Below are 27,627 nucleotides of genomic sequence, written 5' to 3' on the forward strand. Positions count from 1 at the left end.
GACAAATTTTTCTCCATCCCCGTGAGTTCTTTTCCTGTCCTTGCCCCATTCCTGCATGCTCTGTCCTCATCTGCACAAGCCTCAAGCACTTTAAAATCATAAGTGTCCGAGGCTTGTGTGGTTAAGGCAGAGCTACAGGAATGGAGTAAGGACAGTGACAAAACTCATGAGGACAGGATTGAGTTCCTGCAGGGACAAATTTGTCCCCGTGTCATTCTCTAATTCTTTTGAAGGCAGAGTAGTTATTAGGATGAGGACCATGATGTCATCGGCGTAACTGTAGCAATTCCGATGAGGCTAAGTGGTTTCCTAGCAAACATTAAGTATATGTTAAACAGAATTGGGGACAGTGGAGAACCTTGTGGAACTCCGCAGGGAGTGGTCCAGACAGGGGAGAGAGCGGAAGACTTGGTATGAGTGGCTTATTAGGAAACCCCTGAAACAATTCAGGACAGGAACTGTGATGCCAATAGTCTCCAGGCATGAAAGAAGTATGTGATGGTCTACTAAGTCAAAGGTGCTGTTTAGGTCGAATTGTAGTATAAGAGCACTGTCCTCTGCTGAAATGTTGGTGGATGTCATTCATTAGTTAAGTTAGAAATGTCTCTTTGCTGAATAGTGGCCGAAAGCCAGACTGTAGGTAGTTGAGCAGTTGGTGGTACACTAATCCTTCTAGTAGTTTCACAAAGAAAGGGATGGAGGCAATAGGTCAGTAATTAGGGACGGAAGAAATTGGTTCCTCCTTGTTCTTAGTAATGGGTGTTATTATAATATTTTTTTTTGTTCTCTGGGAATATGCCGATGTTAAACATTGTTTGAGTCTAGTTGAAAAGTAAGCCCTGAAAGGTTGGTGGACTGAGTCAAATGATCTTAGGTGGGCAGGTGTCTAATGGGCATCATCTATGTACATATTTGGCAAAGAGCTTCTGAAACAGGTTCCTGTCTGGAGGGGCAAACGTTCCCCTGATTAGGTCTGCCATGTAATTCTGAGGAGAGATTGCACATGGGTTGTTCTCTGGTGCGTAGGGGCTGATCTTTTTACAGAGCAACTGGATCTTTAAACAGAAGTAGTCATAAGAACATAAGAATAGCCTTACTGGGTCAGACCAAAGGTCCATTTTGCCCAGTAGCCCGGTCTCACGGTGGCCAATCCAGGTCACTAGTACCTGGCAAAAATTCAGAGTAGCAACATTCCATGCTACTGATCCAGGGCAAGATTGTTGACGGGAGGGGGCTCATTTGAGGGGGGGGTGGCTAGGGATATTTTGGTGAGTGGTCACCTACCAGCTGGGAGTAGTAGGTTTTGCGCTTTTCTTTGTGCATTAGTTTATATTTATGTATTTGTTTGTGCCAGTATATCTTGTTGACCTGGGTTTGATCTTTGCACCAAGTTGGTTGAATTGTGGAAGTTATAGGAGCAGCCAATTATCTCGGGCTATGAAGTGACTGGATTGAGCTGCCTCGTCAGTTGTATGAATAAAAGATGGAAGCTAATGGTTGATTAGGTGGGTGTTTCTATGAACAAGTCTGAAAAATAGCAATTTGGGATGAATTCTCTAGTCGGGGTCATTTTGAAGAAGTAATTTCCCTGATGCAGCAGTGATAGAGGCCGTGAAATACAGCGTTGGGATGAATAGAACTGTTTGAATGAAAATCTCAAATGATCTCTTGGGCAAGTGAAGTGAAAATGACAACACAAATTGGTTAAAGTGCTATCTGATTGTGACATTGTGAGATTTTTTTCGCATTTGAATTCTTCAGTGTTTGATGTGAAAAACTTTTAAGATGAGTTTAAAGTAAATAGTAAAGAACTGTAGCACTTGCTATTGCCAAAAATAAGTTTAAGGAAAAATATATACAAAAAAGCACCAGATAGGAGGTTTTTATGCCAATGACTGAAAGAGGGAGTTTGGAAAGACCGTTTAATTTTTCTAAGGCTTTTCCTATCCTCTGGTTTGCTTAAAAAGGTGGTTTGAATAGTGATTTATAAGTATTTAATCACTGAAGAGTTTTGTAGAGCACTCTATATTAGGTAAGCTCTTTTTTTAAGCTCTTGTTTAGAGTGGACTGGTTATTTATAGTTTCCTCAGTTTCCTCCCAAAGTGTCTCCTCCTTACTCCTGTTACTAGGCAGAAGAATCGGCATTAGTTTTTTCCTGGAAAATGCAGACTTTCCAAGTCAAAAGGTCACAGAGATTACTGCCCAGTTGTCTCTGGCAAACAGAATATTGTAAGTCCACTGGAGGCAAGGAAATACTTAATCTGCTTGAATATAAACGTACCAAGCCACCACTGAGAAGATGTGAGCTAAAAATTTCAGTCAATCAGTGGAAGTACAAGAAAAGAACGAAACATGGTTAATTTTTAAATGCAGTTATAAGTTCACTGGCGAATATATAACTCTACCATACTGGTGAGGCAAAAAAAAAAAAAAAAAGGTAACTCCCCCACACACACACAGTTTTTTGCCTTTTTCTCAGCAACTGCTTTGAATTTCAATTAGAAATTTTACATACTTTTTAGTCATCATACTATATATTAGACAACATTTAATTATCTTTGCAAATGATACCAAAATCTGCAATAGACACTCCTGATGGTATGGAGAACATGAGGAAGGATCTAGTGAAGCTTGAAAAATGGTCCAGAATTTGGTAGCTGAGATTTAAAGCTAAGAAATGCAAGATCATACATTTGAGCTGCAAAATCCTTAGGAAACAGTACAGTGTAGGGATGAAGAACTTTTGTGCACAAAAGAGAAGGAGGACTTCTGTGTGATGGTATGGGATGATCTTAACCGAACAGATTTGAAAAGGCGACGGCAAAACCTGGAAGAATGATTGAGTGCATAGGGAGAGGAATGGCCAGTGGGAAAAAGGATGTATTGATACCACTGTATAAGACTGGTGAGACCCTATGTAGAATAGTGTGTATAATTCTGGAGATTGCACCTTCAAAAAGACATAAAAAGGATGGATTTGGTCCAGAGGATGGCTACTAAAGTAGTCTATGGTCTGTCATAAAGCATATGGGGGCAAGATTATTTGTTCTGGGTCTGGTTTTGTGTATCTGCAGCCTTGGCCTACATTTAGACATACCAGTGCCAGTTTCTACTAGTATTCTATAAGAACACTTATATGTGTATATTCAGCCCCACTGACTACACATAAGTTGGCATTCACCATATGTATTAAAACACTGGCCTGAGATTTAAATTAACAATGTCACACACCACTGTACCAGTTAATAGTGTTATTCAGTTTACCTATCCAAGCACCTGTGATATGCAGCACCAGCCAGCCAACACCTGTATAGTTTATGTAACATCCCTTTCAGGGCGGCTCTGGGTCCGTGGTGCTAACTGGCTAGAATCCCCCAAAAGAAGTATTAGCGGATGGGTTCACCCTCTTCTCCCCACAGGAAAAAAAAACCCAACAAATTTCTGTGAACAATGTTGGCTAATAAATTTAAGCTGATTTATTTCCACTATGTACATAGGCCTAATCAATAAACAAATTGTCAGGAATAACTTTTTACAATTCCAATGCTTCCACATGTAAACCAAAACTAGTGCAGATAATTCAACAGTGTTTATATGATATTCAAGCTTTTTGTTTATAGTCTCTTGGACCTTTAACTCTCAGTTCAAATTCAGCATTTCCCAAAAAAACTTTTTACCCCTCAGTTCTGACTGCCAACACTGTAGTTGTAGACCCCTCCCAGGTTTCTTAGCTTAGTTACTAGGTGGGTGTGGCTGTGTGCTTAGCTCCTTCTTTTCCCAATCCACCCTGGCCCAGTCCCCAGGTTCTCGCCCAATCTGTGAAAGCTCTTTAGGGATAGGTGGATGCTGTCCTTCCTGGCTGGTGGGTCTGCCCCTATGGCAGCCTTCTTTAGCTCTGAGGGACCTGGCCCTCCCAAGAGCTCTCCACCTCCACCACTAGTCTACAGGGAGCCTTTTCCCATGTTGGGTCACTGGTGCCTCCATTGGGCTATTAGTGCCAAAGTGCACTCCAGGAGCATTCCCCTCCTTCAAGAGTAGCCTCTGGGGTAGCTCCCTACTGGGGTCCCGGTTACCAGCCCTCAACAAGGCTCCATGACCAGCAGTAACAGGGCTCTCTCTAGAGGGCTGCCTTTGCTCTTCTTGGACCTCAAGCACCATAGTACCGCCACAGGCCCTTTTCTTCTGCCCTGAGCTGCTCCCAAAGGTTCCTTGCCTTTGAACCTAGCTCCCAAGGGCTGCTTGTCTTCTGCCCTGAACTCTCTGCTCCCAAGAGCTGCTGATTCATTTCTTCAAAAAGTTTCCCCTAGTGGTACATCTCTGCTGGTATACAGCATACCAGTTCTAAAAAGAGCTCTGTATCAGTCAGCGACAGTTTCCCATCTAGGGAGCTACCTTCCCAATGAGTTTAATGCACAGATATGACTCTATGCAATACAAACTCATAGATTCCAACTCTTCAGAATCAATTTCTATCTCCGTAGGCTTGCCTTCCCACTATTTTTTCCCTCCTTTGAACTCATGGAGAGTGGATTTCCACTTCCCCTATTCTGATTCAGCTCTGCTCAGTTCATATTCCCATTCAATAATCTCTTCAAATGCATAACATTTCACCCAAGTGTCTGAATGTTCATCCCTCAGTGTATAATTTGCATATGGAGTTACCCTCCCCTCTCCACACTCAACCATATAACTTATGAATTGGGTACAATTATCTTGCAGTCCAATAAATGGCAGACAGAAACTCCTTTTTAGTTTTTAACACAAACAGATAACTTGGCTTTAAATTTACTGTTCATAAGCACTTATTTTCAAGCTTTCAGAAACCCACCCCCATGGGGGGTTTCAACTACTGTATATACTTGAATATAAATCCATCCAAATATCAACAGAGAACATTTCTCTCCTAAAAAAGGGGGAAATGTTAACTCAAATATAAACCAAGTGTTTATATTTCAGCATTTCTGTTCTTCCCCCCAACCCCTTGGTGAGCATCAATTCTCTTCCTTTCCTTCCCCTCCCCCTTGGTGACTGGCATTTGTCTCCTTAACCTCTTACCTCCCTCTCATGGCTCATGCTGATACAAAAAGTATGGCGATTGGCCAGTGCAGGGCCTTGAGCATCCACACATTCTCATAAGAATAGCCTTACTGGGTCAGACCAATGGTCCATCAAGCCCAGTAGCCCAGGGGCTACTCCAGGTCACTAATACCTGGCCAAAATCCAAGGAGTGGCAATATTCCATGATCCAGGGCAAGCAGTGGCTTCCCCCATGTCTTTCTCAATAACAGACTATGGACTTTTCCTCCAGTAACTTGTCCAAACTCTCCTTAAAACCAGCTACGCTATCCGCTCTTACCACATCCCCTGGCAATGCGTTCCAGAGTTTAACTATTCTCTGAGTGAAAAAAATTTCCTCCTATTGGTTTTAAAATTATTTCCCTGTAACTTCGAGTGTCTCCTAGTCTTTGTAATTTTTGACAGAGTGAAAAATCGATCCACTTGTACCCGTTCTACTCCAGTCAGGATTTTGTAGACATAAATCATATCTCCCCTCAGCCGTCTTTCCTCATACAAGAGGAGTTCCATCCCCTTTACCATCTTGGTCACTCTTCTTTGAACCTTTTCTAGCCACTATATCTTTCTTTAGATAAGGAGACCAGAATTGAACGGAATACTCCAGATGAGGTCACACCATGGAGCAATACAGGGGCATTATAACATTCTTAGTCTTGTTAACCATTGTTAACCGCCTAGAACTCCCTGGGTATGGCGGTATACAAGAATAAAGTTATTATTATTATTAATAATAATTCCTAGCATCCTGTTTGCTTTTTTGGCTGCCGGCATCGCACATTGGGCGGAAGGTTTCTTCGTATTGTTTATGATGATACCCAGATCTTTTTCTTAGGCGCTAACCTCCAAGGTGGACCCTAGCATCCGCTAACTGTGATTCAGGTTATTCTTCCCAATGTGCATCACTTTGCATTTGTCCACATTAAATTTCATCTGCCATTTGGACACCCAGTCTTCCAATTTCCTAAGGTCCGCCTGCAATTTTTCACAATCCGCATGCATTTTAACAACTTTGAAAAGTTTTATGTCATCTTAAAATTTAATCACCTCACTTGTTCCAATTTCCAGATCCTTTATAAATAAGTTAAATAGCATCAGTCCTAGTACAGACCTCTGTGGCACTCCACTGTTTACTCTAGCTCCTTACCACTTCCCAATACCTTCCCAATTCCCCAAAGCAACCTCATCTACTCTTTATCTCCTCTAGAAATTACCAGATATCTTCTTCTTGTAACACGTTTTTTGTAATCCACCTTGAACCAGAAGGCAATGGCGGAATAAAAATCTAATGTAATGTAATTTAACCCTACCCTCTGTTTTATATCCAATTACCAATTCCTAATCCATAACTGAACTTTGCCACCTATCCCATGACACTTTAATTTTCTCAGGAGCCTCTCATAAAGAACTTTATCAAAAGCTTTCTGAAAATCTAGATGCGCTATATCAACTGGCTCACCTTTATCCACATGTTTATTCACACCTTCAAAGAAGTCAAGAAAATTGGTGAGGCACTGGAGGGGATCAAGATGGCGTCAGGAGCGGATGCCTGAACGAGCTGTGCTGCTCGTCTCACCTGGAGCCTCGTTGTGATTCTCTTTCCCGGCAGTGATATAAGGAAGAGAAAGGATGTTCCCCGCCTTGTCCCTCCAGCAGTAGACTCCCCTCAACGGCTGGTCCAGATGACGCTTACGAGCATCTTTGCTCGTTCGGGTGAAGTGACCCGAACTACTTCAGGGGGGAACCCAGAATCCTCGGGCGACATCAGCTCAGTGAGCCGGGCTTCATTAAGCCCTGAGCTTAGGCTGGTTCCTCCCCAACCCGGAAGTACTCCAGTGCAGGGAATGTCTGGAGTCCGGCAGCCCCGAGAGGGAGAGCTCGACCCCAGTACAGGAGGGACATCTCTACTGAACTCTTCGGAAGAAGATGGAGATGGGAATCATCAGAAATCTCCCTGCAGTAGAGAGGAGGAGGTGAGAGGTGCTTCGGGAGGGAATGTTATCAGCTTTGGGAAGATGAAGAAACCAGAGAAAATAGATATGGAGGCGTTGTGGCAGGCCATATCAGTCATGGACTCCAACCTTAAATTGAGTCTTTCTACTACTAAAACAGACTATGGAACTGTCTTATCCAAGGTGGAACAACAGGGGGGTACTTCTAATTAATTTGAGTGAAAAGTTGGAGGAACAAGGGAATAATTTGAGTGAAGTAAAGAAGGTGCAAATGGAATTGGTTAAAGAGAGATCTTATGTTTCTCATAAGATGGAGAAAATCAACTGAGGAAAAATAACTTAAGACTTTTGAATTTTCCAAAGTGCCCTATTATATCACCAATTGAGATGGCTAGAAAATATTTCCGTGAAACTTTAACCATTCCATCAGAAAATTTACCTCCAATTGTTAGAGCTTACTATTTGAATATAAAGTCGCCATAAGGGGAATCAACTCCTACAGAAATTCCGCTAGATAAAGCAGTGGAAATGAATTTGTCTTCATTTCTGGAAAATTCCCTTGAGGTTGTCACCCAAAGAACTACCATGCTGTTAACTCTAGCCTTGGAGAGTAATAGAGGGAATTTATTCTTCGCTTGTATTTTCGTCATATAAATGATAAGTTTTTAGGCTCTAATGTTCGAGTGTTTCCAGATCTCTTACATCTTCTTACGTAAAGACCGAAGCAAAGAATTCATTCAGTCTTTCCGCTACGGCCTTATCCTCCCTGAGTGCCCCTTTTGCTCCTTGATCATCCAACGGCCCCACAGATTCCCTCACAGGTTTTCTGCTTCTGATGTACCTTAAAAAATTGCTATGAGTTTTTGCCTCTTTTGCAAGTTTCTCTTCATTTTCTTTCTTAGCTGTCTTTATCAGTGCTTTGCATCTAACTTGCCAGTGCTTGTGTTTCTTCTTATTTTCTTCATTCGGATCCTTTTTCCATTCTTTAAAGGATGTTTTTTTGGCTCTAATAGCCTCTTTCACTTCACCTTTTAACCACTCTGGCTCTCATTTCCTCTTCTTTCCACCTTTGCTGATACGTGGAATACATCTGGCCTGGGCTTCCACAATGGTATTTTTAAATAACATCCACGCCTGGTTTACAGTCCTAATCTTTGCAACTGATCCTTTTAGCTTCTTTTTAACCATTTTCCTCATTTTATCATAGTTGCCCTTTGAAAAATTAAATGCCCCTACAGTAGATTTGTTTTGCAATGTTACTCCCAGTATCAGCTCAAATTTGGTCACGTTATGGTCACTGTTTCCCAGTGGACGCAACACAGTTAACTCCTGTACTATGTCTTGCATTTCACTAAGGACCACATCTAAAATAGCACCCCCTCTTGTCGATTTCTGGTTGCTCCAAGAAAGTCATTTATGACATCTAGGAATTTTACCTCCCTAGCACTCAAGGCCTCCTAGCTCCTGCCTCCTCTGAGACTTCTTACTCAAACTTCATAAGTCTTGAAGGGGGCAAGAGCTTGCAGGTCAGCCAAGCACTATGCTTTTTGTGCCATCAGCCCTGAGAAGGAGGTTAAGGAGAGAAATGTTATCACTGCTAGGGGAAGAGAAAAAAAATTGCCCATGTTCAAATATAAACTGAGACCCGATTATTTTTCAGACAAAAAATATATGTATCCTGGTTTATTTTCAGATACATATATTGTTTTCAGTGCCAGCCTGTATAAAAGTGCTGAACAGCCAGATATTAAAAAAAAAGACATGGCAGCCAGTGTTTAAAAAAATGTTGACTGCCACTTGCTAAATATTGACCTGTTAGCAGCTCTTTTATTAAGTTAAATTGAATTCACAGAGCTTCAAATTGCCCACCTTTCCTGCTATTGCATACTATAGTTAACATTGAAAATGGATTTCATAAAGGAAAAAGGGTCTAGTTTGTAGTAATCCTTTTTACCTCATCTTTCCTATCAGTTGACAGTGAAAAATCTGAACCATTGTTGATTCGCATATCCCTGGAAGCACAAGCAGTACATATCTTTGGTATAGAACACAGTTTAGCTCAGGAGCTGTAATGAAAAACAGTAGCAGCAGGTTCTTTTCAAGGATCAGTGCAAAGGTCAAAGCCATGGTGGCAGGTGGATTCCTTCAGCTTTCCAGGCTCCATGATAAATGAAAATGGCAAAACCTCCTGGGAAATCCAGGGCAAACCTGAAATAAATGAATCACTTGTGATATTACTGAAGTCAGAAAAATGAAACCAAAGAGCATCTCAGGATCGGAACAGAAATTTTAAAAAGACATGTTTAATGACTTTTCACAAATACAGTTGGGTATCAGAATTCCCATTTTTTAATAATTATATAAGGCTCTGTAACTGTGGGTTCTACTAGACCTAACTTGGAATGTTTGTAGGTAGAAATATTAAAAAATATTCAAGACCAAATATATCCTTTATTCAAATGTGACTGCCAGGCTGAAGGCCAGAAAGTATCTAGACTAGAGAGTGCATACATTAGAGGTTTTTAGAATGTGTCAGCATTGATTAGTATCAAACAGCAGAAGCTTAATTACTGGAGTTGTTAGAAATATTTTGAATAGGATGTTAAAATGGCACCTCATCACATATATAACGATGGATGTCAAATGCTACTACAATGAAATATGTACCACTGAAATGTGAAATCTGTTCTGTCATTATTTTAATGAGCTTAACCCAGACTATTTTACTTATTTCTGGCCAGTACACAATGGTGTAACTCTTTATTTATTTTGATTTATATCCCGTCCTACCAGAAAGCTCAGGACAGGTTAGAAGGGAACATACATAGTTTCAATAAATAAAGGGGGCTAGCTATATCACATAGGGACATACATAGATTCAAAAGAGTGAACCTATTCTACATATAGAAAATACCAATTATCAATAAACAGAAGGCAGCCTATCTACAACACACAGAAGCAGAACACAACAGGCAAGACAATCAGGCCGTATACATTTGCAGTAATTCATTGTACTAAATTTATTTATTTAAAAATTTATATACCACTTAATAACTATACAGTTTACAAAATCACATGCATACATAATTCACAAATGCTAAACATGTTTCAATAAGACAAATGCAGGAAGACATTAACAAACGGTATCATTATCAAAATCTTCTTTAAATTCATCCTACAAGATGGAATCACAAGATCTCATAAAATCATTTACAGGACAGGAAGGCATTAACAGAGAATATCATTAGCACAGGAAGGCATTGACAAATAATTATTTTTTCAACATTTTCTTAAAAGTTCAATGTCTCATCACAGAATCGCAGAATACCAGGCAGCACATTCCAGAGCTTGGCGCCAGCCACAGACAGCATTGTTGTCCCAATCTTAACATGAGAGACTAACATCTTACCCTCCAAACTCAGTTTCATACTATTTTCAGATCTGCCTAATTACTTTCTGCTCTTATGGTGGTTCACATTCATTTTGTTTTTTTAGGAGGGGACCCACCTATGCCTGTGAAGGACTCTTAGAGAAAATACAGTGGAACCTTGGTTTATGAGCATAATTTGTTCCAGAAGTATGCTCAAAAACCAAATTGCTCGTATATCAATGCACGTTTCCCCATAGGAAGTAAGGGAAATTCGCTTGATACGGTCCACCTCCTCCTCCCCCCCCCCCCCCCCGAGGCCACCGGCGCTGCTCCATTGCCCCCCGAGGCCGTTGGCGCTGCTACATAACCCTCCCCCCCACGATCCGGCATCCCCCCCCCCCGCTCGTGTCACCCCTCCTCTCATGCAATCCTACATCCCCCCCGAGCACCGAAATAACATCCCTTACCCCGATTTGGCACCAGCACCAACGCACAGGATGTGCCAGTGCCTGAAGATCCTCCCTCTTGGCTGGGCTGGGCTGGGCGGTGCGTTGGAGATCCTCCCTCTTGCCTGGGCTGGGCTGGACTGGGTCTTGAGCATTTGCGCATGCTCAAGGCCCATTTGGCCTTTATCTGCCATCATGTTTCTGTTTCTTGTCCACAGCAAAATATTGTCTCCTATCCCATGACTTTAATTTTCTGAGGAGCCTTTCATGAGGAACTTTGTTGAATGCTTTCTGAAAATCTAGATACACTACATCAACCGGCTCACTTTTATCCACATGTTTATTCACACCTTCAAAGAAGTCAAGAAAATTGGTGAGGCAAGATCTCCCTCGGCTGAACCCATGCAAACAACCTTTGTTCTATTAGTCCATGTTTGTGTACCTGTTTTTTATAATGATTTCAACTATTTTTCTTGGCACTAAAGTCAGGCTCACTGGTCTGTAAGTTTTCAGATCACCCCTGGAATCCTTTTTAAAAATCGGTGTAACATTAGCCACCCTTCAGTCTTCAGGTTCTATAGATGAATTTAGTGATAGGTTACAGATCACTAACAGCCAATCAGCAATTTCATGTTTTGAGTTCTTTCGGTATCCTGGGTTGTATACCTTCCGGTCCAGGTGATTTATTATTCTCTAACTTGTTGATTTGGTTCAGTACATCTTCCAAGTTAACAGATTTCTTTCAGTTCCTCCAAATAGTCACCCATGCTTACATATTCTTCCGTAAAGACCGAAGCAAAGAATTCATTCAGTTTCTCCTCTATGGCCTTATCCTTCCTAAGTGCCCCTTTTGCTGGTTGATGATCCAGCAGTCCCATGGATTATCTCATAGGCTTTCTGTTTTTGATGTATCTGAAAAAGTTGTTACTATGAGTTTTTGCCTTTTTGGCAAGTTTCTCTTCATATTTTTTAGCCTTCTATATGAATGCTTTGCATCTAACTAGCCAGTCCCTATGTTGCATCTTATTTTCTTTATTCATATCCTTTTTCCATTCTTTGAAGGATGTTCTTTTGGCTCTGAAAGCCTCTTTCACTTTACCTTTTAACTATGTTGGCTCTCATTTTCTCTTCTTTCCACTTTTGTTAATACATGGAATACATCTAGTCTGGGCTTCCATTATGGTATTTTGACATAATGTCCATGCCTGATTTAAAGTCCTAACCTTAGCCGCCGATCCTTTTAGCTTCTTTTTAACCAATTTCCTCATTTTATCATAGTCTCCCTTTTGAAAATTAAATACTGCTACTGTAGATTTCTTTACTAACGTCACTCCAGATAACTCAAATGTAAGCATGTTATGATCACTGTTTCCCAGCAGACCCAACACCATTACCTCTTGTACTATGGCCTGCATTCTACTAAGAACTAAACCTAATATAGCTCCCCATTAAAAATGGGAAAAAAGGAATGCCATTAATTTACAGGAAAGCCACAATCACACAAGCCACTTTTCTTTATAGAATAGGATCCAAATAGGTGCCAATTTACAGAATTGCCCTTGTGAAGGGCAATTCTATAAACTGGGCACTAACATTTCCATGTATGTTAACAGATATGGTTCAGAAACTGACAACTGTTTTAGGCCTATTCCTTAGTAGAATGCAGAACTTATTTATGGTTTTTATTTTGTTAAGTTAATTATTGTAAACCAAGTCGAGCTTTCTTGGACTGATGTCTCAGTATATAAAGCCATGCATTAGATTAGATTAGGTAAGGATGTTGGGGCCACTTGGTAATAGTGCTCATAACATGATCAAATTTGACCTAATAACTGTAGGGAGGAGACTAAGGAATCCTACTGTGCTAGCATTTCATTTTCAAAAGGGAGACGTGATAAAATAAGGACAATTTTGGTAATGGTTTATATCACTTTACAAAAATTGTGGGAAAACTTATACACTTAGCATTCAAATTCTCATAACTATAAACTCCAATGCCTTATCTGAGTCTCAATATAGTTCTTAAATAAAGTTTTAAAGTTAATAGTTTAATAAATTGTGTATATTGTGCTCATTTACCTCCACTACAGTCACATCTGAAGCAGATTTAAAGATCTCGTTTATCAAGGAACCATCATTGCACAATACTGTTCCCTCTCCTGCCTTTATTCAATAAAAATTATTATAATTGTTAGTAATTTATTAAACAGATATTATTGTTGTATTTGCAGTGAGGGTGAGGAAAACTTTTATGTTGTACTTATCTTTCTGTTTTTCCACTCTCATAACATTCAATTTCCCGGTTCTCAAGATATCAGGTCCTATATGCCTCAAACATTGTCAATGGAGATTTGTTCAATCAATCAACTAGCTGCCCTCTAACTCAAAACTGGGTTTCAAACTGTGTCTTCAGGAAGAACAAACCTAGGAGGAACTGTATATCATAAATATGTACAGTATGTCCCATTCTTACAAGTTCCATTTTATATGTTTAAATTATTAACTTTAAAACTTTATTTAAGAAATATATTGAGATACAGATAGGCATTGGAGTTTATAGTAATGGTTTATATAAGGCATTTTGGTAGTATTGGTTAAAAATACCCTCTTGTATTAGAAATAGTGGAACAAAGACCAAACGACGGCACAGTTAAAAGGTGAGGTGAGAGAGGCTATTTATAGCCAAGAACAAATTTTAAAAAATGAAAAAAGGATCCATAAGAGAGAAAACAGAAAACAGCAAAGTCACTAGCAAACTTGATAGAGGAAAGCATTGATAAGGAAACCAAATACATTATTATTACTATGTTATATTGATGTTTGATTTGTTGTATGTGATTTTGTTTGTGTATGTACTTTACTGTGACCCACCTTGGGAAAGGCGGGGTATAAATAAAGAAATACAAAAAGAGAATTAAAAAGTTTTCTATAAAGGCAAAAACTCAACATTTTGAGTTGCATTCAAATAAAGATTGAGGTAGTCATAAGATGATCATGGGATAAGAAGACACTTGTAGAGGACAGAGTCTGAATATATATATTTTTTCCTTTAGTTTTTACAAAAGGAAAAGTGTTGCAGGGGTGATCTGGAAAAGTAAAGACTTAATGAGCCTGATTGACATTTAAATAAAGGATATATTTGGTCTTGAATGTTTTTTTGTTGTTGTTATATAAATGTTTATTCAATTTTTCAAAATACAAGGGCCCACAACGGCCACAGATTGAACACCAGCAAAGAATGAATATGCAAATAATGACATACTCAGAATTGTACAATGATGTACAATAGCAACAATAAGTCCAGAAATCATCCCTCCCCTCTTCCCCCCTTCCCCCCTAACATCCTATAGGAAATCCTAGCAACAGGGAAAAGCAACTCCCTCCCCTCCTTCCCCCAATAATAGATTCACAAAGATAATACACCCCTATCACCAGAAGCTCAATTCCCTACAAACCACTCCACAGATTCCCCCCCCCCCCAATAAACAAGCCACCCATCCAGTCTCGAATGTTTTATAGTATTACTACCTGCAAAATGGTAGAAGCTACTATAAAGGACAAAATTATTGAATACATAGATGGATATGGTTTAACACAGGGGTAGGCAATTCTGGTCCTCGAGATCCGGAGCCAGGTCAGGTTTTCAGGATATCCACAATAAATATGCATGAGATAAATTTGCATCTCAAGGAGGCAGTGCATACAAATCCATCTCATACATATTCATTGTGGATATCTCATTTTTTGCTCTCATTTATTTTCAATTTTCTATATCGTTCTCCCAGGGGAGCTCAGAACGGTTTACATGCATTTATTCAGGTACTCAAGCATTTTTCCCTGTCTGTCCCGGTGGGCTCACAATCTATCTAATGTACCTGGGGCAATGTGGGGATTAAGTGACTTGCCCAGGGTCACAAGGAGCAGCGTGGGATTGAACCCACAACCTCAGGGTGAAAACCTGACCTGGCTCTAGCTCTCGAGGACCAGAATTGCCTACTCCTGGTTTAACAGGACAAAGTCGACAATGAAACAAAGAATATTATATTGCTTCTGTATTGTTCCATGGTGTGACTGTACTTTGAGTACAGGTTGCCACATCTCAAAAAAATATATAGTGAAATGAGAAAAGATGCAGAGGAGGAGAATAAGAGGTGACAAAATAACTCTCACAAGGAAAGGAGTAGAACAAATAAATGCCTAATTGATTGTTTACTTTTTCAAAAATACAAAGACTAGGTAAGTCAGGTTTTCAGGATAGCCACAATGAATATGTATAAGATGAATTTCCAAACCAAAGAAGCAGTGAAAACAGATCTATGCCATGCCTATTCAGTGTGACTATCCTGAAAACCTGACTGGTTGTATGTGCTGTGAGGACTGGGTTGAGAAGATCTTAAAACAAATAGGGGAAATTATTTTTTCACTCGTCACAAACTTCAGAATTCATTGTATGTGGTAAAAGCAATTAGAACATAACAATACCGGGTCAGACTGATGTTCGATTTGGCCCAGTATCCTGCTTCCAATGGAGGCCAATCCAAGTATCTGTCAGAATCCCAAAGAATAACAAGATTCCATGTTATCCGTCCTAGAGATAAGTAGTGGTTTTCCCCATGTTTCTCTTAAGGGAAGATTAGGTTCTTACCTCGATAATCTTTTTTTCTAGTAGAAAGGCATATCAGTCTTGAACCAATGGGTTATGCTCCTCTAATCATGAGTTCTGTAAAAGGCATCTACATTTTTCAGATTTCGCCCCTTGTATCACTGGGCTATGCTGTAGCTCCTCAGTTCGTACCAAAGCAGTTGACAAAGCCAATTCTATTCTGCTCTGCAATGATTACAGTTACACAAATCAATGTCAATAGGAACAAGGTGGAACAAACAAGCCATCCACCTGAGTGAAACCAGCACTACCAATTGTATAGTTCTCATAGTCTCTTTCTTGCTGCTTTGCAACAGAATTAAGGTCCAGATGCACTAAACTCTCCGATTGTGTAACGATCATTACTATACCAGTTTGACTGGTTTAGCAGTGACCTAATTTGCTGACCCGATTTACACAGAGGCTCACCATGTGCTTTTTCCCAAGTTCATATATTCTCTGGCTCTGCCATGCAAACAACCTCATTAGTATTACAACGGGGTCATTAATTTTAAAACGAACCCATCAATCGATGCCCTAACCTTGCTTTCATCATGCACTAAATTTAGCTATTAACTCAAATGACACTAAAAAACAGACATTGACCTCTTATTCCCTTCCCTAAGCTCCCCATGTTGATCATTTCCCCTTCTGTTCCCTGGCCATGTCATGTCAAGCATTGATCCTTCCCTGCCCCCTCCTTCCTAGATCTAGCATCAATCTCCATTTCTTTTTTTTTGCTGGGTCTACCTTCTCTTTCCTTAACCTCTGCTGCAACTTGCAGCACAGCTGTCAGTTTCGGATGTGAGCTGGATACATGCCTATAACCCCCTGGCTTTGATCATCTTATTTATCACACTGTTTTGCTACTTTGAGATCAGATGTGATTACCCCAAAGTTTTTCTCATGATTGGGCCACAACAATATTTTAGCCTCCATTTTCTCCTGCTTCCTCAGATATATATACCCAAGTGCATAACTCTGTAGTTAGCACTGAAAACTTAGTTCAAAGTACTCAGTACAAAGTACTCAGTACTTATTCTTTCTCTTCTATAATGTTTTGTCTGTTTTAAATCCTGTTAACTCTTCCTCAATATCCCTGACAAAAATATTTAACTCCAGAAAGATTTGCAATTGTATTTGAAAATTTAAATTTTCTGCGAAGAGATAAAAACACAATACGCTTTAGGATGTAATCATCATTCCTTCTCAGATGCTTGGGAGTTCTCCACCTACATTCTTGCTGGTGAAGGTGGCGCATCAAATATGATGAGCAGGCAGGTTTCCTGAGAGTACTGCCGAACCTGCCTACTCCTTGCAATTGAAAACCCAGTACTAATATATCATCTCTGCCAGTCGGAATGGTGATGGAGAACTACAGCTCAGCTTAAACATAAAGGGCTATGATGAATCTTACTGCTTTGTTTTCTCCTGCCTCTGAATGCTGAATGAACATGGAGTTAGCTATACCCAGCATGAGGTGGTTTGCGTTGCACAGCAGTGTTTCCCATTGACTGGGGAGGTTAGCTAATTCAGTACTAGAGAATGCTATATGTATATCTCTGCCAGCTCTTGCTAATTGTCATGCTCTGAAATGGTTGAACAGAAACTATTCTCTGAGGAACAGAGAAATGGTTGTGTTGATTGAGTGGAGTGTGGAACTTGAAAGGGTCAAAATGGACACTGATAGAATTGTCCAGTGTAATAACCCCTGTCAGAGAAAGAGAGTGAGAGAGAGATAGATCAGGAAAATTTTTGTTTCAGACCCTGTTGTCTGGAGACTAGGACTGAACATGAAGAGACTATATACCAGGGGTAGGGAACTCCGGTCCTTGAGAGCCATATTCCAGTCAGGTTTTCAGGATTTCCCCAATGAATATGCATTGAAAGCAGTGCATGCAAATAGATCTCATGCATATTCATTGGGGAAATCCTGAAAATCCAACTGGAATACGGCTCTCGAGGACCAGAGTTCCCTACCCCTGCTATATACCAAGGTGCCTGGTTAAGTCTTAATGTACTCATTTTTAATACATAGTTGGCCTAATTCTGTAAGCAGCACTAAAAATTGCATACAGCAATTTGGTTGCATGCCCAATTTCTGTGAACAATTTAAATGTATAAAAAAACAATTAGGGCTGATAATTGGGTGCTAATAATAAAACCTGAAACATGATGGCAGATAAAGGTCAAATGACCCATCTAGTCTGCCCATCCGCAGTAACCATTATTTCTTTCTTTCTCCGAGAGATATGACGTGCCTATCGCAGGCCCTTTTGAATTCAGACACAGTTTCTGTCTCCACCACCTCTTCTGGGAGATTGTTCCATGCATCTACCACCCTTTTTGTAAAAAGTATTTCCTTAGATTACACCGGAACCTATCATCTCTTAACTTCATCCTATGCCGTCTCATTGCAGAGTTTCCTTTCAAATGAAAGAGACTAGACTCTTTCATATCTCTCCTCCGAAGGCAGATTGAGATCTTTAAGTCTGTTCCTATACGCCTTGTCATGAAGACCACATACCATATTAGCAGCCTTCCTCTGGACCGACTCCATCCTTTATATCTTTTTGAAGGTGCAGCCTCCAGAATTGTACACAATATTCTAAATGAGGTCTCACCAAAGTCTTATACAGGGCCATCAATACCTCCTTTTTCCTACTGCCATACCTCTCCCTGTGCAACCTAGCATCCTTCTAGCTTTCACAGTCACCTTTTCAACCTGTTTGGCCACCTTAAGATCATCACATACAATCACACCCAAGTCCCTTCTGTTCTTCTGTCATGCACATAAGTTCTTCACCCCCTAAACTGTACTGTTTCCTTGGGTTTTTGCAGCCCAAATGCATGACCTTGCATTTCTTAGCATTAAATTTTAACTGCCAAATTTCAGACCATTCTTTAAGCTTCACTAGGTATTTCTAAATGTTATTCACATCATCTGTGGTGTCTACTCTATTGCAGATTTTGGTATCTTCAACAAAGAGGCAATTCCTAGCTGATAGCCCTTTAGTAATATCACTTATAAAAATGTTAAAAAAAACAACTGGCCCAAGAACAGAACTTTGAGGCACACCACTGGTAACATCCCTTTCCTCAGAGCGATCTCCATTGATTACTACCCTCTGTCGCCTTCCACTCAACCAGTTATTGACCCAGTCCATCACTTTGAGACCCATCCCGAGGGCACTCAGTTTATTTATTAGATGTCTATATGGAACACTCAAAGGCTTTGCTAAAATCTAAATACACCACATCTAGCGCACATCCTCTATCCAATTCTCTGGTCACCAAGTCAAAGAAATTGATCAGATTTGTCTGACAAGACCTACCTCTAGTGAATCCATGTTGCCTCCAGTCCTGTAATCCACAGGATTACAGAAACTTGACCATTCTCTATTTTAAAAGTGTTTCCATTAATTTGCTTACCACAGAAGTCAGACTTACCGGCCTTACTTCTTCCTTACTTCCACTTTTGTAGAGAGGGACCACATACGCCCTACTCCAGTCCTTTGGTACCACTCCTGACTCTAGAGACTTGTTGAAAAGGTCAGTTAGCGGAGCTACCAGAACTTCCCTAAGTTCCTTCAGCACCGGATGTACACCATCTGGCCCCATCGCTTTGTCTACTTTTATTTTAGCTAGCTCCTCACGAACACAACCCTCTGGCACTATTTGGTATCAATTAAAACACGTGCACATATTTTAAGTGCCGTGATCTATATAGAAATTTTGCACATCAGTCTAAAAAGGGGTTGGACATGGGAGGGTCAGAGGTATTCCTGTAATTTATGTGCACTGTTATTAGCTAAGGAGGAACTGCCAAATAGGCATGCCATGTAGGTCCCATATATCCCTGGTATATAGCTGACATTGCTGCATGTTCCATAGATTATGATCATGTAGTACTACCAGCCTATTTCATAACTGCAGAAAAATGACCCTAAGCTTTCCAATCTGAGAATGTTAGAGCAAAACACCTCCGATAGCATATACCAGCTCATACCCTTTTACATGTCACTATACAGAAAGACATTCTATGTGTGAAAAGGGAGGCAGGCTTAGTTATAGCTATCCCCAGAACTCAATGTAGAGACTAGATGCATTGGGTTCATAGTGCAGGTCCTATGGGACACCCCAAAATTGATGAAATGCTGTCTACCTTGTTGGATATGTTGGTATGGTGGCCAGAAATGAAACATGACATACAGCATCATATTTCTTCCTCTGTAATCTGTGCCTCATTGGGATGCAACCTAAAAAGAGAAGGGGACAGTTATTGAGAGTGCCTCCACATGGCCCATTTGAGAGACTGCAACTAGATGAAAGGCTCCTGAGAAAATTAAAAGAGTCGAGGGATAGGAGGCAATGTTCAGTAATGGATTAGGAATTGGTTATCAGACAAAAAACAGAGAATAGGGTAAATAGTTAAGTTCTGCAAGATTCCATACTGGGACTGGTGCTATTTAACTTATTTATAAATGATCTGAAAATTGGAACAATGAGTGAGGTGATTACATTTGCAGATGACACTAAACTATTCAAAGTTGTTAAAATGCATGCAGATTGTGAAAAATTGCAGGAAGACCTTAGGAAATTGGAAGACTGAGTTTCCAAATGGCAGATTAATGTAGAACATAAGAATTGCCACTGCTGGGTCAGACCAGTGGTCCATCGTGCCCAGCAGTCTGCTCCTGTGGCGGCCCCTAGGTCAAAGACCAGTGCCCTAACTGAGACCATCCCTACCTGCGTACGTTCTGGTTCAGCAGGAACTTGTCTAACTTTGTCTTGAATCCCTGGACAGTGTTGCCCCCTATAACAGCCTCCGGAAGAGCAATCTTCCAAACTGACAGAGAAGACAGGTTAGCCATCACCAGATGTTCCACATAAACACATCATGTTCTTAGTTGATGATAGTCAAAAACTGGTCCTGCAGGAAGTTCTGTAGCATCCATGATAGTATTGGATGGTTCATGGCTTAGTCAGACTTCAAGTCTTCAAAAGCTCAGCTGGGCTCACCTCTAGAGAGTCCTTACCACCTTCTATTTAGGAAGCCTAAAGGGCTGTCATGTTAAATTGGCATCATTCAAGAAGCGCATACAAATGTTGGCGCACAATCTGAATTGCGTTTCCATGTTCATTCTCTGACTGACTTACCCTGTCCCCCAGTAAAATAAATACAATGTGACTTGTATGCACAAATGGCAAAACTAATTCTAATCAATTTAATGCATCCTATTAGTCCATTTTTTCCCACGTTAAGCATGTTAGATCTAAATGCAGTTTAGAAAAATAACCCCAGTGGTTGAAAGCTGAGTAGTACTTCAGTGAAGATATACAGTTCTTGTATTCCACTGAATCCCAACCGAAGAAGGTTCAAACTGGGTCACAATGCAAAAAAAATAAGAAATAGAATGCCACAGTAAGATCAAACTAACAAAATGAGAGGCTGACCATTAGCTGGAAAAGTTGTGGCATCAGATACTAAGTAATTAAAGCTGATTCTGTGCTATGGTGAGCCCTAAATCTAAATTGTCTAGGGATTAGACATGAATAGTGATGTGAAGTCAGTTGATCAGTAACTATAGCCCACAGAAAGTTTAGCTAAGAAAGGACTGCCAACTACTGGTCTATAATTATAAGGGAGACTAGGGTCCTGAATTTCTTTCTTAAGGATAAGTATCAGAACAATACCACCCAAATTAAAGGGATATTGTCCTTTTTCTAAAATATTCAAAAAGACACATTTTAACAGGGATGAAGCAGGATTTTTCATAAGATATGAAGGACAGCCTTCTAGCAAACAAGGATAAGAAGAGTATCTATTCAGCAAGGAGTAAACTCTATCCTTCAACTAAAGTAAAACAATTCCAGATTACATTGCATTACATTAGGGATTTCTATTCTGCCATTACCTTGCAGTTCAAGGCGGATTACAAAAGAATTATCCAAGATGTATTACAACAAGAACTTACAAAGAAAAAAAAATTTGGTCATTTTCAAAGAGAGTAAGAAATGGGTAAGATTAATTGTTTGGAGTAGTTGGCTTTATTTCTTTTTTCAGAGTTTTCTTGAAGAGTATGGTCTTTATTTCTTTTCTAAAATCACCTCATATAGCTAGATCTGGACGAAGTAAAGGTAGTGACATATTTACTACTCTTTGTAAATCTGGAGTAAACTGATTTCTGATCTTGACTTTCTTTTCTGTGAAATAGCAAGATCAGATGCAGAAGGGAAAAATAAATCTTGATTAACTGAGTTAGCTCCTGTAGATTTCAAAGATCTAAATGTGTTAAAAGCTGTTATGATCTAGAAATGAGTAGTATAGAAAGATTTTTTAGCATATTGTATTGCAGTCTTGCAGCCTTTATTTTCTCCACTAACTTCAATTTTGAAAATTTATTTGATTTTTTTTTTCTTTTTTTTTTTGCTACTTGTTTGCTTTATATGGAAATGCTGTTGAACTGATGATTGTACTGAGGTAACCCATTCAAATATTATTTATGGGTATTGGGTGCTGAGGTTATTGCTTTTCCTGTTTATTAAAGATTGTAGCAGTACTTCACTTTTATAACATATTGTATCATTCCTGTGGTAATTTAAATTGCCTGTTATTTTATAGTAGTGCCAACTTTATTAGATGCTCTCATTTCTGTTAACATTTCATCATCTGTCTGTTCACTCTGGCCAGCAGATAGTGGTACAGACCTACCACATTCTTTTCCACTCCTGGAATTTATATCCATAAGGACTCCAGGTTGCTATTTCCTGATGAATTCCCCTTAACTTTATCCATTACATCCTGTTTATCTGTCTTGGCTGTTTAGATTGCAAGCTTTTTCGAGCCGGGACTGTTTTCTTCTTCTTTGTGACTCTGTGCAGTGCTGCATGTGTCTGGTAACGCTATAGAAATAATTAATAGTAGTAGTAGTAGTATTCTATTTGACTCAGTTCCCTCCTTAATAGAGTTACTAGACATCCGGATTTACCCGGATATGTCCTCTTTTTAGAGGATATGTCTAGGCATCTGGATGGGTTTTCAAAACCCAGCACTTTGGGTTTTGAAAAGCTTCCAGCTCGGGACTGCGTCAGGAGGGCATCTGTGCATGCGTGGATGCAGCATGGTGATGTCATATGCATGCATGCATGCATGTGATGTCATCACATCACACTTGCGTATGTGCAGATGCCCTCCTGATGCAGCTCTGAGCACGAGAACAGGTTGAGGGGGGCTGGGGTGTAATGGGGCGTGACTTGGGCTGGATGGAACTGGGCAGGCCTGGGGCGGGGCCATGGGTCCGGATTTTACAATAGTAAAATCTGATAACCCTACTCCTTAACATATAACACAACCCATACCCTCTACAATTTGATCCATCCTATCATTATAATATAATTTGTACTCTGGTATCACAGTGCTCCTTTGGTTATTTTTTAGACTTTTAGCACTTGTATACAGACATTTCAAAGTATATTTTATGTGACTTTTAGCACTTGTATACAGACATTTCAAAGTATATTTTATGTTTGCATCTGCAAGCTGCTTAACAGTTGACAGGGATAATATGCAATCTTTGTTCTTTTCTTAAGAGCTCCTGGCTTATTTTTGCCTTTGTTGCAACTCTCTATCAGGATGCACTAACTCTCTGCTTTGATAGTATCCTTCAAAGATACCTTGCTCCAAACCATATACTCCGGATTAACTGTTGATCCCCCGCCCCCCAGGTTCTAATGTAAAAGTTTCTCTTTCTCCTTTTAAAATGTTAATGCCAGTCTCCTGGTCCACCCTAGAGAAGATGGAGCCCGTCTTTTCTGAATAGGCTCCCCTTTCCCTAGAATGTTGACTAGCTTCTAACACATCTAAATCCTTCTTCTCTGTTTTTCCTAAGCTAGGAAAAAAACTCATGCAGAATGTCGGTCCAGTGTTTTGAGGTCTAATTCAGAAGCAATGTGCTTTGGAATACTGTAAAGGATGACAACTGACACCTCTGCCAAGTTTCATTTGTTGTATTTACTCCACAACTAATGGTGTTTTGACATTTGCATCCATTAGGTGAAGGATCTGTAGACACACTTTAGTTCTCGTTTGAATTACTGATTCCTTGCTACATTATGGTATGCTGCCAGATATTGTATATGATAATGCACTTAACCATAGGTTCACTCTGAAACCCTAGAGCCATTAAAGCAAAAACTTTCATAGTTCACATTTGGGAATCTCTCTCTGTCCCATGTTAGAGATGGTTAATGGGATCCATGCATAATCTAAGATTGTTAAACTTTTTTTAATATTATTATTATCGTAGCTTCCTACAGCAACATTGCTTGATCTTACCATTTGTCAGCCAATTCTGAGGACTGCAGGCACATATGCGAGAGTAGTAAATGAAAAATGCAGCTCGGTTTATTGGTAATTCTGTGCTGTTCAGCTTCTGCCTTTTAGCATTTGTGTTTTTCATGCAGGCTAGCTTACATAATTATTCTGATCCCAAGCTATCACTCCTCACATTATCTTCCCCCAGGAAGAAAACTGACTCAGAGCAGGGAAAGAACAGAGAAGGCTGGAGAGAAGAAAGGAAATGAGAGCACTTTTTTTTTTTTTTTTTTTTTTTACATCATTGAATGCTGCTGGATCAATGTCCTAGACCAAGGCTGTGCTCAGTAGCACTCGGGTGTGGCACTACATGCGGCCTTGCTGCTAGCGCTGGACGCCACTATGACCCCCCAGCACTTAAAAGTAAATACATCAGTGAATACTAAACCAGAGAAGCAATGATGCCCTTAGCTTAAATAAATATGAGCAATCAGCCTGGTTATATATATGTTTCCAAGTTTTATTTTGTATTTGATATACAGTACCACCTTAGGTATTTTAGGACCTGCATTGTAGGGGGGAAAAAACCCCTGTGTGTATAAAAGCTATACAGGAAAACAGACACATTAAAACAAAGCAACCCAGGAGTCTAGAAGCTTAAGCAAAGAGCACTTGGGATCGTGTTTGAAATGGTTGACTCCACAGTGGTTTCAAGACTAATGATCTAAGCTGGGTTGTGCTAACAGGGTCAGTTATAGAACAAGTGAATGCTGTGACTAATTCACCACCCCTGTGTTTTTATCTGTATTCACATCAATCATTGCTCAATGAAAATCCTCAGGGGCTGTCTGACCCCCGTTACAATATTGTTTGAATTAGAAGATGATATAAAGCCCTTCCAGAGAAACTGGGCTGGTTAGATTTTGTTAAAGGTTGCTATATGCACATTCCTTGCAGGAGGCTAACACTTTGAAGATACTTGGGTATTAATATATGTACTGTACACAAATGTTCAAAATTAACAAATCCACTGGATTGGCTTTTATAGCTGCTAGTGGTCCGTGATTTTCAAAATGCTAGCTGCCCTGAGTTTTTTATTCTTGGATATTCAGCACAGGGCTATATCTGGGTATGTTGGCACTTATCCAGGCACCAGTGATATTTAGATCAGTATCTGGATAACTTACCTGGAAGGAGTTAATGGACTTTCACCACTAACTAGCCCCACCCAGACGCTGCCCCCAGACTACCTGGATAGCCAAACTAAAAAAAAATCAAAATAATAATAGTGGATGAGAGTCCACTATCACTTTTATAATTAAAAAAATGTCTTGGAGCCATCACAGATCTCCCAAAAACCTTCACAGAATTCTGCGCAAAAAAATTTGAAAATTCTGTGCATATTATTTCAAAATTCTAAAATTTACTGTATTTGTAGTGTTTTGCATAGAATTCACTCATCCTAAAGCCTGAAATTCCTTCCTGCCTTTTCCTTTCTCAAGGCCTCCTCTGTTTCCTCTCTCACTCCAACTGCATTTGTCTTCCTCTAACTCCTACCTCTCTCTCACTCGCACCCTGAATTTCCTCCCTGGCCCCCAGTGTGTAACATCTCTCCCTCTCTTCACTGGCTAAGAATCTCTTCCTCCCTTCTCACCCCCTTTATGATTGGGGTCACACTCTCTTCCTCTGTACCATCCCTCACTTCCCTTGTGGGTCCTGCATCCATGTTACCTCATCCCACCCTTCTCACTTGCACCTTGCATCCCTCCCTTGCTATCCATGGTCTGGCATCCTTGTCTCCGTCTCTCTGTGGCCTAGCATCTCTATCTTCCCACCACCCCTTTCTGGTCTGAGTCGCTCTGTATATCATTCCCCCCAACCCCCACTTAGAAGTCCAGCATCCATGTCCCCTCACCCCACCACCTCTCTTGCTCACATCTCTTCCTCCCTTCCCACCCTTTCTGGTCTAGGTTATTCTCTCCCCCCCATCCCCCAACTTATGAGTCTGGCATCCATTCCTCTTCCCTTCACCCTGTTGTCAAGCAACCATGTCCCTTCCTCTATCTCCCCTTTTGTCCCCTCTTCCCCACACCTCACCAATTGCAGTCCACCACCAATGGCCCACTCCTCCTTCTGTGGGTCTGCCCTCTCACTCTTCAACCACCCCCTCTGTGGCTTCTCCCTTCCATCCTGCTCCTGACTCAACAGCTCCCTTCCCCTGCACAGATCTGGCCTATGATCGACCCCTCCCCATGTGGAGCTAGTATCTCTTACCTGCAGGCCCTCCCAAAAGCAGCAGTGGTGGCCAGCCAGTAGTCCTATAATCAGGCTGCTTGTGACTAGCCCCACTAGGGCCTTTCCTCTCTGTGTTGCATCCCCTAATGCAAGGGCATAGCATTAACCAAAAGCGTTTTGGAAAAGATAGTTTGAATTTCTGGAAAGAGGTTTTCAGATGCAGAAATAGCCCATTTTGCAACACAGGAGCAGTGATACAAAACAGTATCTCAGAAGGTATCTAAACAATGTGGAAGAAATGACAGAACAACTAACAGATTCTGATGCAATGAATTAAGAGATCATGATGTAGACCAAAAAAAGTGATTGCCTTGAATAGTGAATTTTATGTACTAATATCAGAATTTTGTATACTATGTGGAGTTCTGTGGGCAGCCAGAAAGAAATGTTATGTGATCAAATTTTTTTTTTTCTGTCGTGGTCATTTTAATGGCAATGTTCTGCATTTGCTGCAAACATCCGATTTCTCTAGTGTGAAGCCCTTTTTAATAGAATGTTACAGTAGTCTAAATTTGAAATGACTAATGCAGGCCCAGAAATTTGTAACACCTTAGTTTTTAACCGATTCTAAATTGATTGAATTAGATGAAGTTTAAACAAACATTTCCCCAACAGTAGAATATGAGGACAGAAAGTAAGATCCGAATCTATGAAGACTCTCAAGATCTTTATAATTTTAAAAATAGGTACAGTATTTATGTCTTAGCGATATGGATGAAGTCAATGGATTTATTTTTCTGAGTCCTAGAAAATGACAGTACTTTCACCCTAGATAAGTTAAACTGAATCCTATTTTCTTTCAACCAGTCCCATAGAATATATGCATATACTGAGACATAGTATGATTTAAAGTGAAGGATACCAGTCATTCTGAGAAACTGCTGAATACAGGACAACATAGAAGGAAGAGGATATGCAGGTACAAGAGGAATACAGATATACAAAAACTGTATAAGAAAAAGAGACATGGACAGGGGAGACATACAGTGCAGACAAGAGACATGTGAGATGACAGACAAATTAGCAAAGCCAGTAACACTACATGCTTTTACTTATATTTAACCAAAGACTCATAGGTGTGCTTACAGGGTGGCAACGCATGGCAAGTACCATTTAAAAAGATGGCTTGCCACTCTAGTTTCAGCCATCAGATCAACTCTGAGCTAACCCAAACCTCTGATCTCAGGGACTTCCTAGGGTCTGTCTGCATAGCACCTCTTAGGCTACTCACGGAGCTTTTTGTGAGCAGTTACTATACAGCACTATGGCAGGCAAAGGTAAGAGCAAACGGGAAGATTGAAGATTAAAAATAAAAAAAGGGCTAGGCCCCAAGCTTGGGACTGTTCCTGGCTGATAGTTTTATGAGAGATGGTGCGGGGCTTCCTCTCCCCACTTCTACACACACCTATCAATTTCTGGGTGAACTACAGCATGGGAAGACTTGACTGTTCTTCCCCCTGCCCCTTGCCATGCCAATAGGCACCCCAACTCAAGTCTGACCCTGCATATAGTTACTTTCCAGTGATCTATAG

At 40.3% G+C, this 27,627-nt stretch overlaps 1 long non-coding RNA gene across 1 annotated transcript; it reads right to left on the minus strand.

The window, feature by feature from the left end:
• Window positions 1–8,292: 8,292 nt before the first annotated feature.
• On the minus strand, window positions 8,293–22,500 carry LOC117354270. The gene is made up of 3 exons (XR_004538161.1): window positions 20,233–22,500; window positions 19,649–19,742; window positions 8,293–9,233 (listed from the first exon to the last, which is right to left on the minus strand). It is a non-coding gene; the product is annotated as an uncharacterized LOC117354270 (long non-coding RNA).
• Window positions 22,501–27,627: the final 5,127 nt, after the last annotated feature.

The sequence above is a fragment of the Geotrypetes seraphini genome, chromosome 2, assembly GCF_902459505.1.
Source record: "Geotrypetes seraphini chromosome 2, aGeoSer1.1, whole genome shotgun sequence".
NCBI lineage: Eukaryota > Metazoa > Chordata > Amphibia > Gymnophiona > Dermophiidae > Geotrypetes > Geotrypetes seraphini.